Source organism: Sciurus vulgaris, assembly GCF_902686455.1.
Source record: "Sciurus vulgaris genome assembly, chromosome: 19".
NCBI lineage: Eukaryota > Metazoa > Chordata > Mammalia > Rodentia > Sciuridae > Sciurus > Sciurus vulgaris.
Genome location: NC_136480.1, coordinates 12,212,958 through 12,230,202, shown reverse-complemented (window position 1 = coordinate 12,230,202; position 17,245 = coordinate 12,212,958). Strand labels below are relative to the sequence as shown.

The window sequence follows — 17,245 nt, the reverse complement described above, 5'->3', positions numbered from 1 at the left end:
AAACTATATGAAGAGGCATTTTATTTTGTGTTCTGGAAATTTCTTGAATGTCTGCCAAATTTTACTTCATTTTTCTTTATAACTTGTGAAGTCCCCCCGCCCACTTTTTGTTGTCATTGTTCTTGTCAGATTTTATCCAAACATAAAACAAAATTTCAGGAGTAAACTTGCCCCAAAGCGTTCTTTGCCTTTGGTCTCTGGGTCTCTTCCTGCAAGGACATTGTTTGAGTTCTTCTGATCATGCCTGTTCTGATCACAAGGCGTCTTCGTTAACACCGTATCATCCTGTGGTATCTCTGGGTACTGTTTTCAATTCAAGAGAGCAACATAAGCACTGAACTGTTCCCACACGACAGGCAGTGTTGAAGTAGGTTCTGTGCATGAATTCACCTATTTTCCCAACAGCCTAAGATAGTGGTGCCATTTTCTGAATGACAAGGGGGTTTAGGAGATGGAAAGAGCCTAACCTGGTTTCCCTTCCAGACCATCTGACTTCAGAGATCATAGCCCATCATGACCTCTTCTGCTACACTGTCTTTTTTTTTTTTTTCTTTTGGTTATAAAGCAAGTTTATTTCTGCAGAGAAGGTGTGTCTTGTGTTTATGCACAGGGAAGAAAGAAGAAAAAACCCAGGTATTCAACCTCTTTCTCCCCACCCCACGAGGACTGGGTCTCTAAGTCTTCAGTAGCATCATGCAGTGCTTTAGCATTTTTACTGGGGACCAAAGATGTTGGGATCATGAAATGTCAGACTGGTCACCAGCTGTTCAAAGTCACCCAGGCTCCATGGTGGATGTCACAGATTTCCAGGTCCAAGAGGTGACCTGTTGTCAGGGGGATGCTGATTGAAGGTGAGCAAGAGATCAGTCTGGTACTGGGGCAGTTTCAGCAAGGCCTGGTCCAGTGTCACATCCTTTGCTACTTGCTGGTTTTCCTTAGCTACCTGCTGCTTGCCAGAGAGGGCCCAGGCTTCTTGACAGTAGCCCCTCAGGGCCAGGTTCTGTTAATTGAGGGGCTGCACAGACTCCACTTGCATAGCCCTAGCCCCCTGCACCCTGCCAACATCCTCAAAATGGTACTGAGCAGCCACTTTACCCCGCACATGGGCCTGGAGCTCCAGAAGTTCCACGATCAGGCTCTGGTCTGTTACAGGATAGCAGAAAACTTCTTGGTTGTCTGGGACAGGTCGGAGGTCAATTACATCAATGGCCCCAGGGGGTAGGATGGAGGAGAAGGCGCCCCCAAACAATGGGTAGTTTCTTGAGGGCTCCATGGGCCTGGGATGAGGGCATGGGCTCTAGAGAGATTTAAAAGAAACCCATATGGGGACACATGTTATCACCTCCCCAGTTTTCGCAGCTGCCACCACTTCCTTCCAGCTTGCTTAGTTTCTGGGCCCTTTCTACACTGTGTCTTTTGCAGTAACTAGCAAGGAAAGGAGGAAGGAAGAGAAGGAGGGGTAGAAAAGAAAAGGATGGTAGGAAGGAAAAAGGAGGAGAGAAGGAAAGAAAGACTGAGAGGGAGGGTGGGAAGAAAATCAGGAGGACTGGAAAAGAAGAATCAAGGGAGAGAGGAGGAGAGAGAAAAAAGAAAGCAGGAAGGAGATAAGAAGGGAAAGAGAAAAGAAGGAAGGGAAGAAGAGAGAAAAAAGTGAGCAAAGGGGGGAAGGCCAATTGAAAGGAGAAGACAAGGAGGGAAAAGAAAGAGAAAGGTTAATAAAACCAGGGAGGAGAAGGAAGGGAGGAAGACAGGGGTGGTCGAAGGCATAAAAAGAGGATAGATGGAAGGAAAAGGGAGAAGCAGGGAAGAAGCAGATTGACGACATAAAAATTAAGTACCAAGTTTATTTTGTTTGTTTTAATATGAGAAAGAAGCAGCAAACTCATTCTCGGGACAGGAGACAGTGTAGGATGATGTACAGGCCAGGAGCTCTGACATCTGAGAAGCTGGGTTCCAATCCTGACTTATAAAATCTGTAAGCTGTTTGACAAACAGCTATGTTTTATTTTCTTAACCCATAAAATGATGACGATCACAGTCTCTCTCGCACAGGGATTTTAGTGACGATTAGGCAGGATATTGCATGGAAAGCAGCTACAACAGTGTATGGCAGTTACTAAGTGTGGAATAAATGCGAGCTCTTACCATTTAGAATAAGTTGATAAAGAGAAAACGGCCTTTTCTCTCATAAGCAGAAAAAATAACACCCTTGCATTTTTCATCTGCATTTGCCCTTAATGAATGAATGCCATTACATCTGCAGTGAGAATAGAGTGAAATTTCCGTGTTCAGGATCATCTATAAACACTGTTTTATCTGCTTCTCTTTTGGTCAAAGGAAAACTTTCAGAACAGAACTGGCTTAGTTCAAGATCTGTCTAATGATGTAAAAATGTTTTATTTTCCTTTTCTTTTTAAAATACCTAACCATGAAATACAGTTTTTTAAACGTTTTACAATATAAGAACTTGAAGACTTGGGTATGAAGGCTGTTTTAGTCAGCTTTTTCCATACTGTGACCAAAAGACCTGACAAAAACAATTAGAGGAAGAAAAGTTTATTTGGGGACTCATGGTTTCAGAGGTCTCAGTCTATAGACAGCCAACTGCATTCCTCAGGGCTCCAGGTGAGGCAGAACATCATGGCAGAAAAATAGGGCAGAAGAAAGCTACTTAGAACATGGCAACAGGAAGCAGAGAGCAAGCTCTGCTCAACAAGGAGAAACTATATACCCCAAAGGCATATATCCCCAGTGACCCATCTCCTACAGCCTACCCAGTTAATCCCTATTGGGAGTAATTCATTGATTAGATTGAAGCTCTTATAACCCAATCATTTCACCTCTAAACAGTCTTGCATTGTCTCGCACATGAGATTTTGGTGGACAATTCACATATCCAAACCATAACAAAGGCTCTGTCTCTTCTTGGGGACATAGCTGTGATACAACTTAGGCTTGCAACTAGACTGATAAATGAGTTATGCACGGCTCACTGATTATACTGCATGAGAAAATGAAAACCTTAAAAAATTATTTGGCACTTCGATTTCTTATAAATCACTGAAAACCTTTAGTGTTATACTCTGAACTACAGTGGCTTCCCTAAGGTTCATTATCACAAACCATTTCCTTGGGGAGGTGTTTTAATTTCTTTCCCTCATTATTCTACAACTCCAGTGCATGGCACTGGAGATTAGGACTGCATAAGGGAAAAATGGAGGAAGTGGAAACCAATAGCTGTCAATCTCAAATGCAATGATAATGATCCTTTGTATAAAACTTGCCAATGTATTAATGGTACCTTGGGATAAAGAGGGTGTATGGTTTATAGTTCATTGTGTATCAGGATGTTGGAATGGAACATGAATAAACTGATTTTATTTGCCTCATATTACTCAAACACATGGCATGGGAAGTGGATTTGGCTGAAGCAGCTCAGTTCTGTGTTACTATGTGTGTCTGTGAGTGTGGGCATGAGTGCAAGTGACTGTGCACAGATACATATGTGTATATGAGTGTGTGACTCTCACCCTGGAGGATAGTGCTCATGCTGTATAGGTGGCCCCAGGGTCAGTGGATCACTGAGTGGAAGCCTAAAGTCAGATCTGTGGCCAGCATGTGGTTCTTTCACTCATAGCCTGCAACCATTGCTTATTTTGCTATACCCACCTTCTTTCAAGCCCCAGTAGGTTCACACTCTCTACCAGATATGGATGATTTTACTAAAGTGAGCCCTGAGAGAACCAACAATTTCCCAGGGATGTTCCTGAAAAAATTCTGGTTCTGCCAATGCGATAGTGTTAAGAGGTGTGGCCCTGATAGGTGTTTAGGCCATTCTTCCTTGAGTCTGGGATGAAGCCCCTATCAAAGAAGCTTCTCCCAGCATTCTGCTAGCTAGCCCTCTTCTACTTTGACTTTCTCCTATGTGAGGATGTGGAAAAAAGGCTATCACCAGACACCAAATGCCAGCACCTTCATCTTGTTCTTACCAACCTCCAGGACTGGTAGAAATATATTTCTGGGTTTTTTGTTGTTGTTGTTGTTGTTGTTGTTGTTTATAAATTAGCCCATCTCAGATATCCCATTATAGCTTCTCAGGGGTGGGGGCTAAGACAGGTAAATTTAGGTGAGTGGCACAGGTTCAGGTTCACCCACAGAGCTGTTCATCATTTGCATGATTCTTCTCTCCTGCTTCTCCTGTCTCCCTCCCAAGGTGAGACACAGGACTTGGATCCAATCATAGCTCTTCCCCTGTATTATTTGATAATATTATTTGTCTGAGACAATCATGATGCTTCCTTCAGCTGGACCAGAAAAGCACCAAGTGAATTAGAAGGTGAGTTAAGCAAGAATCCAACAAAAGAAATGTCGTACAAAACAAGAACAGTGGATCAGATAAGCCACACTAATAATCCAGTGTGCTCTTCCTAAATATTCTCAGTCCTAACTTTAGCTATGTTATCAGATTAGCATTTCTAAAGAGCATCCATTTGAAATTAAGTGTCAGACTTTTTCACTGTCGATCCTGGAGAAGATGGATTTGTGCAGAAACAAACAAAAATGTGCCACTTCCAGCTCACTTATAAGCAGCTTATAGTAAAATGACTAATGATAACTAAGATTTATTGAGTGCTAATTATTCCAGATATGAGTCTATGCATTTTACATGATTTACTTCATTTAATTATCATTTGTACTGATTAAAATCTGTATAAAGATGACAGATGAGAAAATCAAGGCCATGAGAGATTAAATAATTAGTTTCATGACTTTTATATGGTGGTTAAGCAAGGGACACAAGAGACAAAATGACCCCAGAATTCACATACTGAACTTCTATGATATATTCCTATAATACATAATACATTCCTATGACATTTGTCGTGGGCTTTATACTTTAAGTATCTTTTTTTTTTTTTCTTTTAACCAGGGTTTGAACCCAGGGGCACTTAACCACTGAGCCACATCCCTTGCCCTTTTAAAAATTTTTTATTTTGAGACAGGCTCTCTCTAAGTTACTTAGGGCCTCCCTAAGTTTGAACTTACAATCCTCCTGCCTCAGCCTCTCCAGCCTCTGGGAATACAGTGTGCCCCACAGCACCTGACTATAAGTATCTTACCTAGATAAGATTTTACTTAAACTCTCCCTTATAAGATGGATAAAAGAAGTAATTGTGTGAATGGCCTCACAATTTCTAAATGCATATTTATCATCCAAACCCCTAGTTTTCTTTTCCATAGCCTGGACTTTCCCCACTGCATCATACCATTCCTTTTAATCAGCTTCACAGTTGGACACCAGGCGAAGGAGTCTTAAAGAGCCCTCTTTAATTCCTGTTGGCTGCAATTCTTACAGCTCTCCCTTCTACTTTTTTTTTTTTTTTTTTTTTGTCTTTGTTTACAGTTCCAACCCAGTTCCAACTTGTCTTTAAAACTGTTAACAATAAATATTCTGATATATTGCTTATTGGCTCTTATAAACACCTGTATTTATTTGGCATCCATTAACTGACATTTGTCCATAATAAATGAAAGTATGATTTTGGCACACGTGTAAGTTAGCATTCCCATCTCTACTTTGTGCATTTAAAGTCAGTGTCATAGTTTAAAATGAAAAAAAAAAAAAAAAAAAAAAAGTCTAGTTTCCCTGATAGAATGGCTCCCCTAACTCCACCCTATCCTGTCCATCACAGAAGAAACTCCTCCAGGTCTTAGCCCCCTTTACCTGTGTGTCTATAAATAAAAGAGAGTTGGGCTACTCCATGTTGTTAGAGGACAGAGCTGGTATGGCCAGACCCATCATGCTCCCTCTCATTTAAAAGGAGTATTGGCTCTTGTGTGTTTATTGAGTAGATAAGTTTTTTGGGTAATAGATTGAAAAACAGCCAACATCCTCCTCTGGCAGTTAACCCTTTTCTCATCCACACTGGTCATGGCTGAGAGACCTCCACAGTTAGTGTTCTTTTGAGAAGGCAATGTGATAATATAGTGAGGAGTAGAATTGAGGACACTGAATTGTTAATATGGATCATCCAATTCCTGGTTTTTATTTTGTGTGATTTTCTTTATCTGACCGTCCAATTTGCCTGTCATTTTTCTGTGGTCAACTCATTGTTTTCTCAAAGTTGTTCTCTCTGGTTATCAAATCCCTTCTTGTGCACACAACCCCTCTGAGCATATACATGTACATGTGTACATTTTGAAGTCAGAATAGCATTTTAAAGGAGGGGGCACCACAGAGGTATCAAGCAGCGATTCATCACATCCCACACTGAAGGCAATGAGGCCATTTCGAAAATCAGCACCAGGGCTGCCTTACTGCTGTGGGTCATTTCACAGCCCGACAAGTAAATCCTACAATAATCCATCTTTCTGTGACAGGAAGATGCAGCATCTTGGATTTCACTAATATTCCCAGAAAATACAACTGTACAACTCAGTGGAAGAGAAAGTTTAGAACTATGGCCCATCATCCCGGAGCATTAATTCACATTGTACATTGTTGCTTCCAATGAATTATAGGTTACTTCATAATTAATTTTTTTTTATTGTTACTTTAATCACTTATCACAGATATCTAGGGTTCTTTGGGTTAAGCATTCCAATTGAATGATGCAGAGTTTTTCTAATAGAGGAAAAAACAAATATAAAGGAAGTACCTGCTTGCTAGGAACTTGTCATTCAAGCTTCTTAGATTTTTCATGTGATTAATATTCTAAGAGGTTTTGGTGCATGTTAGAATGCTTAAAGTGCAGGAACATAGAGAGGGAACATAACTTTGTCTTTTCCTTTTTGGTGCTGACTGTCTGTAAACTCATGAAGTAAGATCTCTTCCAGAATGTGGAAAACTTCTTACTTCACTGTGATAACAGAGGGCAGAACAAATAATGCACTGTACGGAGTTTTCTTTCACTAGTACATTTCATGAATTAAAACAGATCAATGTAATCTAATTACTGTCTTTATGGAAGTTTCCCAGAAATGCTTTTTATTAATTTTATGAGGTCTGCTTTATTCTGACAATAATATGCAAAGCCACTAAAAGAACACTACACACTAATATTCCACATGAACTTAGATGAACAAACTTTTACAAATATTTTGGAAAATGAAATCTGACATAAATTGATTCAGCATTCCAAATCAATATTACAATTGATTTTATAGTATTTACCAGGAGTCTAAAAAAGAATATACAGATGATCATTTTAACATTCGTAGGAAAAAAAAAAAAAAAAACTTTGACAAAACCTAGCACATATTCCTGATAATAATTCTCAGCAAGAATGGAGATGCAGCACTGTCAATGCTTAGCCAACCTGGAGGAGGCCTTGGGTTCCAACACTGGCAATACACAAAAACAGATTTAAAGAAACTTTTTAGTGCTGGACACGATGGCCTAAGCCTGTAGTCTCAGTGACTGGGGAGGCTGAGGCAGGAGAATTGCAATTCCAAGTCAGCCTCTGGAAACTTAGCCAGACCCTAAGGACTTAGTGAGACCTTGTCTCAAAATTTTAAAAAGATGTAGTTAAGTATCTGAGTTCAATCCCTTGCACCAAAAATAAACAAAACAAAAGCAACAAAAACCTTTTCAGCACATTAAGAATAAGTAACTTCTCTAAGCTGACAATTGGCATGGTTTTTAAAAACCTGCTAATATTGTAATTATCTTTTCTATTTATTACTTTAATTGTACAAATTTATGGGTACAGTATGATAATTCAGTGCATCATAAGTGCTCACAAGCACTTCTTAGTAATAACTCTGTCTTTGACATTTGTTCCCAAAGGTACTGTAAAAATACAGCCTTTTGTATAGATCATCATTAACATTTTCACTAGCCCTGGTAGATGCGGGGGAAGTATGCGTGTACTTTTCTTGGTGCACTTCTCTTTTTCTTTCCTTTTTCTGTTCTGTTTTGTGTGTTTTGTGACCATAGGCGACCTCACTCAATTTGCAGTTGAGAGGTTTGGTCCCTAATATGAAAATGTTATTAGAGGGTGATTTCTCTCATCTGTCTACCTTCAGCTGTTCTGTCTTTATTTCTGTTATGGCAAAAATTGAATATCTTCATAGTTTGTATTAGTGATAGTCCTTCAATATAATCTAGGGGAAAAAAGAGATCTATTTTATTATGCTGAATTCTGATGATCAGTGTGCTGTGGAAGCTGCATGGTAATTACTAGCACCATATGCAATTAGAGAGCAAGATATGCAGATTCATTCAAAAATCCATCTTCTCTGCTCACTATTATGTTCATTGTTCCATTGGATGTCACTAAAAAGCACACACTCAAAAATAAAAGGAAAAATTCCTGTACCTCCTTTGGTTTTAGTCAGTCATTTTTATTCTCCATTTCAATGTCAGCATTCACAAAACCCATGTTTATAACAATTTTTATAAGATAAATTTTTTCTTCTCCCCAGAATGGAAGTAGCTTAAACAATGTGAGGACTATATAAGTTTTGCAAACGTTCACTTATTTAATGAATGACCACTTGGTTTAATCTCATTTGAAAACTCTCATTATAAATGATGGTTGGGTTGGGTTGCACCAGATCATGGCACTGTATGAGAGGTCTGCAGAAAAGATTGTCTTGATTAAATAAAGTATCTGCCACAAATAAGGGAGAGGTGGTATCAGCATGTATGTCAAATATCTGACCTACTTGTTCTGATCCTCATGGCCCTATTTCTATCAGAATAATAACTGATCTAGTGAGTAGGGTTTAGGTTTGCAATTTCTTGGAATAAGACTGAAAAATTATTCTCTATCCTCCCTGAGATGTTTACTATAATATCATATTTTGTTCCATTTTAAACATTCTGAATCATCTGTTGTGCCTAAAAAGAAATAATAGGGTTATAAAATAATTTTATGATAATTGTATTTGATAAACTTAAAGTCATAAGGAAATGAATCTTCAGAACATTTCAGCAGAAACTAAAGCAGTGTTTCCTAGCCTATTTCTGAAAAGAAAAATATAACCTATCTTGCTGACTTTATAGGATTAACGTGAATTCCAAATTGGAACATGGTAATGATAGCACTTTGGAAAATAAATCCATGCAAATTATTTTATTTACTTGAGCATTGTAGACATGAAAAATGCTTCAAAGACAGTTCCTGAAGGTACTATTGTTCGAATCATTGGTAAACCAATAGATACCAGACTTACTTTGCTATATATTTATTTGTTTCCTGGCTTCTTATTGTTGCTTGTTTTCTGTCCCTGTGTTTTTGAGTTTTGTTTTTTGTTTTACAGTGCAGGATATCCAACCCAGGGTCCTGCATGTGCTAGGCAAGTGCTCAATCACAGACTTCCATCCCCAGCCCACTTTGCTGGTTCTTCATATGAAGCTCATGCTCTGATTTTCATGTAATTTCACATAGTCCAATAATGTTAGTTCACAGGATTTTCTTTTAATCTGTCTCTTAGATAAATGGAATGGAAGAAGTTTGATAAGAAGGGCTGAGGGAATATCTTGACATCCTCTAACCACAAAGGAAGAGGAATGTCCCAGGTACCACCCATCCAGGGATACTCACCTCACTTTTCATCTTCTCCTTTGCATCTGTCAGGTCTACACCATCCTAAATAAAAAAATTCTAGCAATCGTCTTACTAATGATGCTTTATTCAAATGTTGTAAACACATTTGTGCTTTCCTCGACTCTTCTAAAACCAACCAAAACAAGCAAAACAAAAACAAAAACAAAAAAGCAAAACAAACAGAAAACATCCAACACTAGCAAAGTGTTTTAATTTTCAAAATTTCTGGGATAGGGATCAAAGTTCATTGTTACTATTGAATCTTGTTGGCATTCCTCCTGTATATTATTTGATGTTTATTGACAAGCTATCGTGTGGATGCATAAGGGTGTTTTTAAGTCCACTGAGATAAATGAGGCAAGAAGGCCAATGTGTTTTGGGAGAACACGAGGAGATAATAATGCAAATGTTGTGCATGTGTGACTCTTTTTGTTATTGAGATCTACAAGGCTGTTCATTACCAGCAATGTATCTCTAATATGCTTCTCCCTTAGATCAAGCCAGCTTGAGGTTTCTGTCCATTAACCAGATATCATAAAGCCCTTTGTGCAATTCCAGAGAAAGGGCGTATTCGAATCCAGAGTAATAACCTGTACCTGATGTTTTTATCTAAAAGGTGCTAAAAGGGAGTACAGGCAGAAGCTTGCTTTCATAACAGTTGCAGGTCATGGGTCTTGAATCCAAGGTCCCTAAGTGAGCCAAAGGGTTGCTGTAAACACTCTGAGATCATAAGCAAAATCTTACGTGTAAATGTGCCTGAACTTCCTCTATAGATAGACATTTAGGGATCTTTCATCCATTTCTGAAAATGGTGAGTGCTCCTAAACATTCAAATTTATATGCATAAAATTGTGTTCTTCCTGTCATCTGTGCTACAGAACAAGCCCAACTCCCCATTTTGTTTCATTTAAAAAAATTTTTTGAGTTGTAGATGGACACAATACCTTTATTTTATTTTATTAATGTTATGTGGTTGCTGAGGATGGAACCCAGTGCCTCACACATGCAAAGCAGGTGCTCTACCACTGAACCACTGTTCCAATCCCTTGTTTCATTTTTTAAATAAAAAAAAATTAACTTAATATTTCAGATAGTGACTGTATTATAAACTGAACTGAGAAAAAGTGGGAAGCAGGGTTATTTTCTTTGGGTGGTATCGGGGGATGGCACTTGCTGAGGACAGCCTCTGTTTTCTTGTCCAGTGTCTAAAGAGTTTTACTAGAAAACCCTCTGAGGTCACTTCCACTGTAAAAAGTCTGTGGTTCTTTGGGGAAGCAGAGATCCACTGATTGTCCAAAAGAAAGCCAATGAAGCACCAGAGAGCAATTCCTTTCTCTTTTTCACTAAGCCTAGGAATGAGAAGAGACCCAAGAAAAGAGAGTGAAGTAGATGAAGCACATACTCAATTTTATTCCTTTGGGATATAATCAATGAAAGGTGCCTATTGGATCTATCATCCTTAGGAGTCAACCAACATTGGCAGAGAGCCACAAAAGGAGATAACAATCACTAACTGTGCCATTGTGGTCACATACCTTATCTGTTAACTGTTTATCTTGCAACTTTTCAAGGGAGCTGTGAGATAGGTCTCAGGTAAAAGTAGGACCAATGATTAACTCATAAACTGTGACTCAGCAAGGCTGTTAGAGCTGCCATTTGAAAAAGATCAGTCTAACTTGAGAGACGCAGCTCTTAACCAATAAAGCAAAGTTTTGCTGCCTCAGCCATTTTTGTTTAATTTCCTTGGCTAAATAGAGTAAAAAATATAACAAGGAGAGATGACCAATGTTCCATATAAAATGTGACTGTTACCCAAGGACAAAATCATGTGAAAGATATGAATGACATGAAGTTCATTATAAACTAAGTATTCAGTTTATGATAAAGTAATACAGTAGTTAAGAGAATGGGTACTGGAGCCAGTGAACTTGGGTTCAAATCCTGGCTTTTCTACTTTTCAATTGAATATGGGATTTAAACTTTGTGAGCATCATTTTGTCAACTATAAACAGAAGTAATGGAATATCTTTATCAGAGGTTCCTAAAAGGGGTAAGCAAATAATCTAATAGGTATAGAACATTGAAGTAGAAATTAACACAAAGATACAGGAGGAAGAAAGAATATTTAGCATAAAGAAAAGACTTCCAAGGGGGAAATTACTTTTAGATAGGTAGAAGGCATAGTTAGTATTAATGTAGTTAACTTGGAGAAAGCTCAAAAAGCAAAATGTAGCTCTGTGCCTGGCTCAGCAGATTCTTAGTAACCTGTCACTCACTTGAATGCAGGTATTCAGACACTTGGCATGTTACAGAGAGATTTCAACATCAGGAGTATCATATTAAATAGATACAGCTTGGTTATAATTACTTATTTTATTTTATCTGGAGTAAGTATAAAGTAAGAGATATAAGCAATACCGAAGGTTACAAAAGAAGAAGTAATGAATTTCATCCTTGTTCATTCTGATCCCATTTCTCAGAAATAAATCAATTCTATTTTTGACACCATGACAATAAGACACCATGACAATAAGAAATATTCAGACATTTCTATTTGATTTATCAATGACTTTCAACAGATTCCATTTCCCTCCGGACAAAAACAAATTTAATGAAATAAGCCAATTCTCCACCTCTTTTCTGTCATTGTTGTTTTTAGTTTTATTAGTATTGTTAGTAGTATTTTATTTTTTTAGCTTTAAGTACTGTATTTCAACAGAGTTATTTCTTGAAGAATCAAATTTAAACACTCTGTCAACTTCCCAGCATGTGAAACAAGGAATTAAGAAATCCTTCTTTATCTCTCTTCTCTAATTATAATTAAAACTTTGATGCTTTGCTTTAAGCTAATTCTAAAAATCGAAGTAAATTAACAGTGCTGAGAGGATTATTATTTTATGAATATTAGTCACAACAGGAAATATAATACCCACAAAAAATTGAAAAGCAATCTTAAGGTACAGACCAATTAGAACTGTTTGTTTCCTCAAATTCACTCCATCTATAGTTCAGTTTCCTTCATTTTAGGATCATGACTTTCCTGGGGTTTTCTGTTCCCATTTTTTAAAATTTGTTTTATTTGTATGTTTCATTTTTAATAGTGGTTTTTAATTAACTTCATGTTATCATGATGTTGAAGAAATGGTATCTCATTATAATCCAATTTGCTGAAATATTTATCTTTTCATTTGTCTGACAAAGCTTACTTTCTGAATCTGCTCTAAATCTGACAACCATCAATACATAAATATATATTTTGTATTTGCTTGGTTTTCATTTCCTTGCCCTTTTTAGAATTTTTACCATCAGCGGTGCAGGTATTATTTTTTAAAAGTTAAACTTTTTTAATCACTGAATTTCTGAAAATGTTTATTTTTTCCTTACATTTAAATGTCAACATACCTGAAAACTGAATTCTAGATCAATAATAATATTTCTTAATAACCTTATAGACTTTTCATCTTGATGATTTGTATTTTCTTTTGTAGATACTTGAATTTTATTCTTCCCAGCATCCCTAGAATTTTCTCCATATTCTTAGAATTTTAAAATTTTATCTGAAATTTTTAATGTGAACATTTTTATTAATTCAACTTGTCTTATATTCAGTTGACCTTTTTTATTGTGAAGGTTTTTTCACTTCCTTTACCCCAGTTAAAATTTTAAAGTGTATATAAGTAATTAATTTACTTTTCTTAATTTGCTTTGTCTAATTTTGCTTTAAAAGTCTTGCTAGGCTAATAAAATGAATTAGAAAGAAAATGACTTTTCATTCTTTTTTACTTGTTGAAAAAGTTAACAAATTTGGGGGATTCAATAAAACTTAACCAAGAAAATGGGCTGATGACTTTTATGTCTTTGTGATTGAATAGATCATGCAAGAAGGAGATTTTGATGATCATTTCAATGTCTTGAAAAGGTTTCTTTTTGTTATTAGAGCATGTATTAGCCAGTATTATGCTTTGGATAGAGATGTCCCCCAAAAACTCATGTGTGAGACAATGCAAGAAGGTTTAGAGGTGAAATGATTGGGTTATGAAGAGCTTTGACCCAATTAGTGAATTAAGAGTTACCTGGGTGCCAACTGAAGACAGGTAGGGTGTGGCTGGAGGAGGTGGGTCCCTGGGGGTGTGCCTTTGGAATATATATTTTGAGAGCTGAATTTAGTCTCTCTGTTTCCCAGTAATGTCCTAAGTTTCTTTCCTCCAGCACACCTTTCCATCATGATGTTCTGCCTCACTCAGACCCCAAGAAATGAAGTTGACCATCCAAGGACCTCTGAAATTGTGAGCCCTCAAATAAACTTCTCCAACTCTATGTTGTTCTTGTCAGGTCTTTTGGTCACACCAATGAAAAATCTGACTAAAACAGCCAGTTATGTATTACTGTACTGAAATGCCTGATACCATTAACTTATAAGGAGAAAGGTTTATTTTGGCTCACAGTTTTAGAAGTTCCAATCCAAGATTGAGCCTCTGGTATGCATGCTAGATGGCCATGGGGAGTATTTGGTAGAGTAAACTACTTGCCTGGTGACCAGGAAAAGAATTAAGAATGAGCAAAGGGCCAAGGTCTCATAATCCCCTTCAAGGGCATGCCCTGTTGTCTAAGGACCGCCCACTAGTCTCTACTTCCTAAAATTCTACCACCTTCCAAAAGGGCCACCACAGGGAGAAAGCCTTGAACACACCTGTGTGCTTTAGGCAGATAAGGTCCAAACCATAGCAGAGGGCCATTTGGTATTTTTTATGAATTTCCATTTCATTTATTTTTCAAGTTTAAAGCAATCAGTTTTAAACTTTTATACAATTGCTGTTTGAAGTTAATGGTAATCAGTTAGGACCTTTGAAAATAGTGTAATTGTAGATGTGTCATTGTTTTCAGCCATATTTTTTCACTTTTTAAATTTATTTTATTTTATTTTATGTAATGATTTTATTGAAACATAGTATCTATACAGAAAAGCATGAAAAAATAGTGTCTAACCCAGTGAAATTCTTTTAGGTAAAACCACACCTGGTGCACCCACAATGCAGATTAGGAAAGAGAAAGTTATTAAAATCCCAAGTCACCTTTGCAGCATCTTTTAACCTTCACACATACATTTCACATATAGGACTTCATACTCCACAAAAACATTATGTTTTTGTAGTTTTATGCATGTGTCTTTTTCATTTCTGCTGGTGGATTATGAAGTTTATTATTTTCCAAGAAAAATCTTTCATCTTTATTAATTTTCTTTATTGTGCTACTGTTTTTTAAAAATGAAATTTAAACCTTAGCATTATTTGTTCTTTTGATAATTTCTTGAGATGGAAATCGATATCATTGCTTTTCCGTCTTTTCTCTATAATGTATACATTTTGGTAAATGTTCTCCAAGGAGGATTGTTTTTCATATCTTACATGATTTCAGATATTTTCAGTAGAATTCTATGCAAAAACTATTGTTGAACTTCCATTTTTAGTTTTTCTGTGATCCTTTTGCTGTTAAGAAATATGTTATTTCCAAGCATTGCAGGACCTTCTTCTTCTCTCCTTGTGTCTCCTTTTTCCAATTACTCTGCTCTGTTCCTTCTCCATATTGTCATAATAGGACATCTAATTATGTCATATACATTATTATATAGATGAAGTCAGTTCCAGAAAGAGGCAATAGGTATTTTAGATGCTTTTATATTCATTGAGAATTCTTTCATGATACAATGAAACTCTCATTTTTAAAAGGCAGTTTCATTTAAAACAATAAAACCTCATCTATTCTTGTTGAGCAGGGTCTTTGCAGAAGTATTTTAATTTTTTTAATTAATATGGTTTATTTTTACTATGGTTTTATGTTGCTTTTGCTGTCTGATTCTGGAAAGATGAATTAAAAACCTTCCTATGTGATTTTGTATTTGTCTTCTTTTCCTTTTCTTTCTTTCTTTTTTAATTTTTGGGTACTGGGGATCGAACTCAGGGGCACTCCACCACTGAGCCACATCTCTGGCCCTATTTTGTATTTAGACAGGGTCTCACTGAGTTGCTTAGTGCCTCACTTTTGCTGAGGCTGGTTTTGAACTCCTGCTCAGCCTCCCGAGCTGCTGGGATTACAGGAGTACACCACGACTCCCAACTGCTCTTTTATTTTTTAATTGTGAAAATACATTTGTAGGTACATAAAAATTTTTGAATCCTTCTGTGGTAGGCAAAAGTCTCTAATGGGTCCTGTGACCTCCACCCCTAAGTCTTACATCCCATATAATGTGTTCTCCTGAGATAGGACCCAACAGCAGAAGGAAGATCCTGCCCTTTCCATGATTACATTGTGTTATATAAGAGCCACCTCTTTTTTTTGTTTTTTTTTTTGTTTTTTTTTTTAGCAGCATAGGGAAAGAGTCTCTTCCTGGCCTTGCAGATGTGAATTGCCATTTTGTGAATTGCCCATGCACGGAGCTACAGGGCACAGAGTTATGGGAGGCTGGTGGGACCTGAGGGTCTTCTAGGCAGCAACCAGTGAGAAGCCAGAGCCCTTGTTTGCACAGCCACGAGAAAAGGAATTCTGTCAACACCATGAAGGAGTACATTCTTTCCTAGATACTTTTAGTTCAATGGCACCTTTAATTAGGATAAAGTACCTCTCAACCCAGAAACCCATGTTCAGTGAATAATACATCCAAGCAGAAACTGTGGCATCTTTTCTTTATGGGTCCCCTTGATGGGATGAGAGGGCATGCTGTCCAGTCAAGACCTTGGTAGCAGCCTGGTAGATGTTAGAGCACAGAACCTCCTTCATACGCTCCGAGCCTCCTACTCCCTGGAAACCTTGAGAAAAATAAGTTGGTGTGCTTTTTTTTTTTTACACAGAAATTAAAGCTAATACATATTCTAATACACACTACACAAATCTTGCTACTTTATCTCTAGTAAAGCTTTTTACCTTAATGTCCAATGGATTTATGTTAATATAACAAAATCATCTCTTATTATTTATAGTACTTATTTGCATAATATATATCATCTTATATTCTTTTATTTTTATCTTCTTTCACATTCATATTTCAGTGTACTTTTCCCAAGAAACACAGTGTGTTTTGTTGTTACTGTTTTATCCATGAAGACAATTTTGTCATTTATTGGGAGTATGTCAATTATACACATTATTCAGTTTCAACCCTTCTGGCTTCTTTTATGTTCTCTTGCTATTGTTTTTCTTCTTTTGCATTTAGTGTTTTATTTGCTCTGTTTTCCTCTTACTAATGATGACTTTGCCTATTCCTTTATCATTGGCTTTGATATTATAACATTCATTCTTTTAAAAAAAATTTTTTTAGTTGTAGTGGAACACAATTCCTTTATTTATTTTTATGTGGTGCTGAGGATTGAACTCAGTACCTCATACATGCTAGGCAAACACTCTACCACTGAGCTACAACTCCAGCCCAGAACATTCATTCTTGAATTAATATTGTTTAATATGAACTAATTCCCATGTCCAAAAGAATTCCATTTATCATCCTTTTGCTGTTTTATGCATATAAATTCTACATATATGTTAAAGATCATTTGCATTTTTGCAGTTAATTTGCACTTAGATTTACCGAACTAAATATCTTTTCAGTCACTATTCCTTCTGTCCTCCATTTATGGATTTCTGCATGGAACAATTTTCTTTTGCCTAATTATTTTTTTCCTTTAGAATAAGATTGATGA

General features: G+C 36.9%; 1 pseudogene across 1 annotated transcript; it reads right to left on the bottom strand.

Moving 5' to 3' along the window:
- Positions 1 to 552: 552 nt before the first annotated feature.
- LOC306650503 (ran guanine nucleotide release factor-like) lies at positions 553 to 1,388 on the bottom strand (annotated as a pseudogene). The gene has a single exon. The product of its transcript is annotated as a ran guanine nucleotide release factor-like (transcript).
- Between the last annotated feature and the right edge of the window lie 15,857 nt (positions 1,389 to 17,245).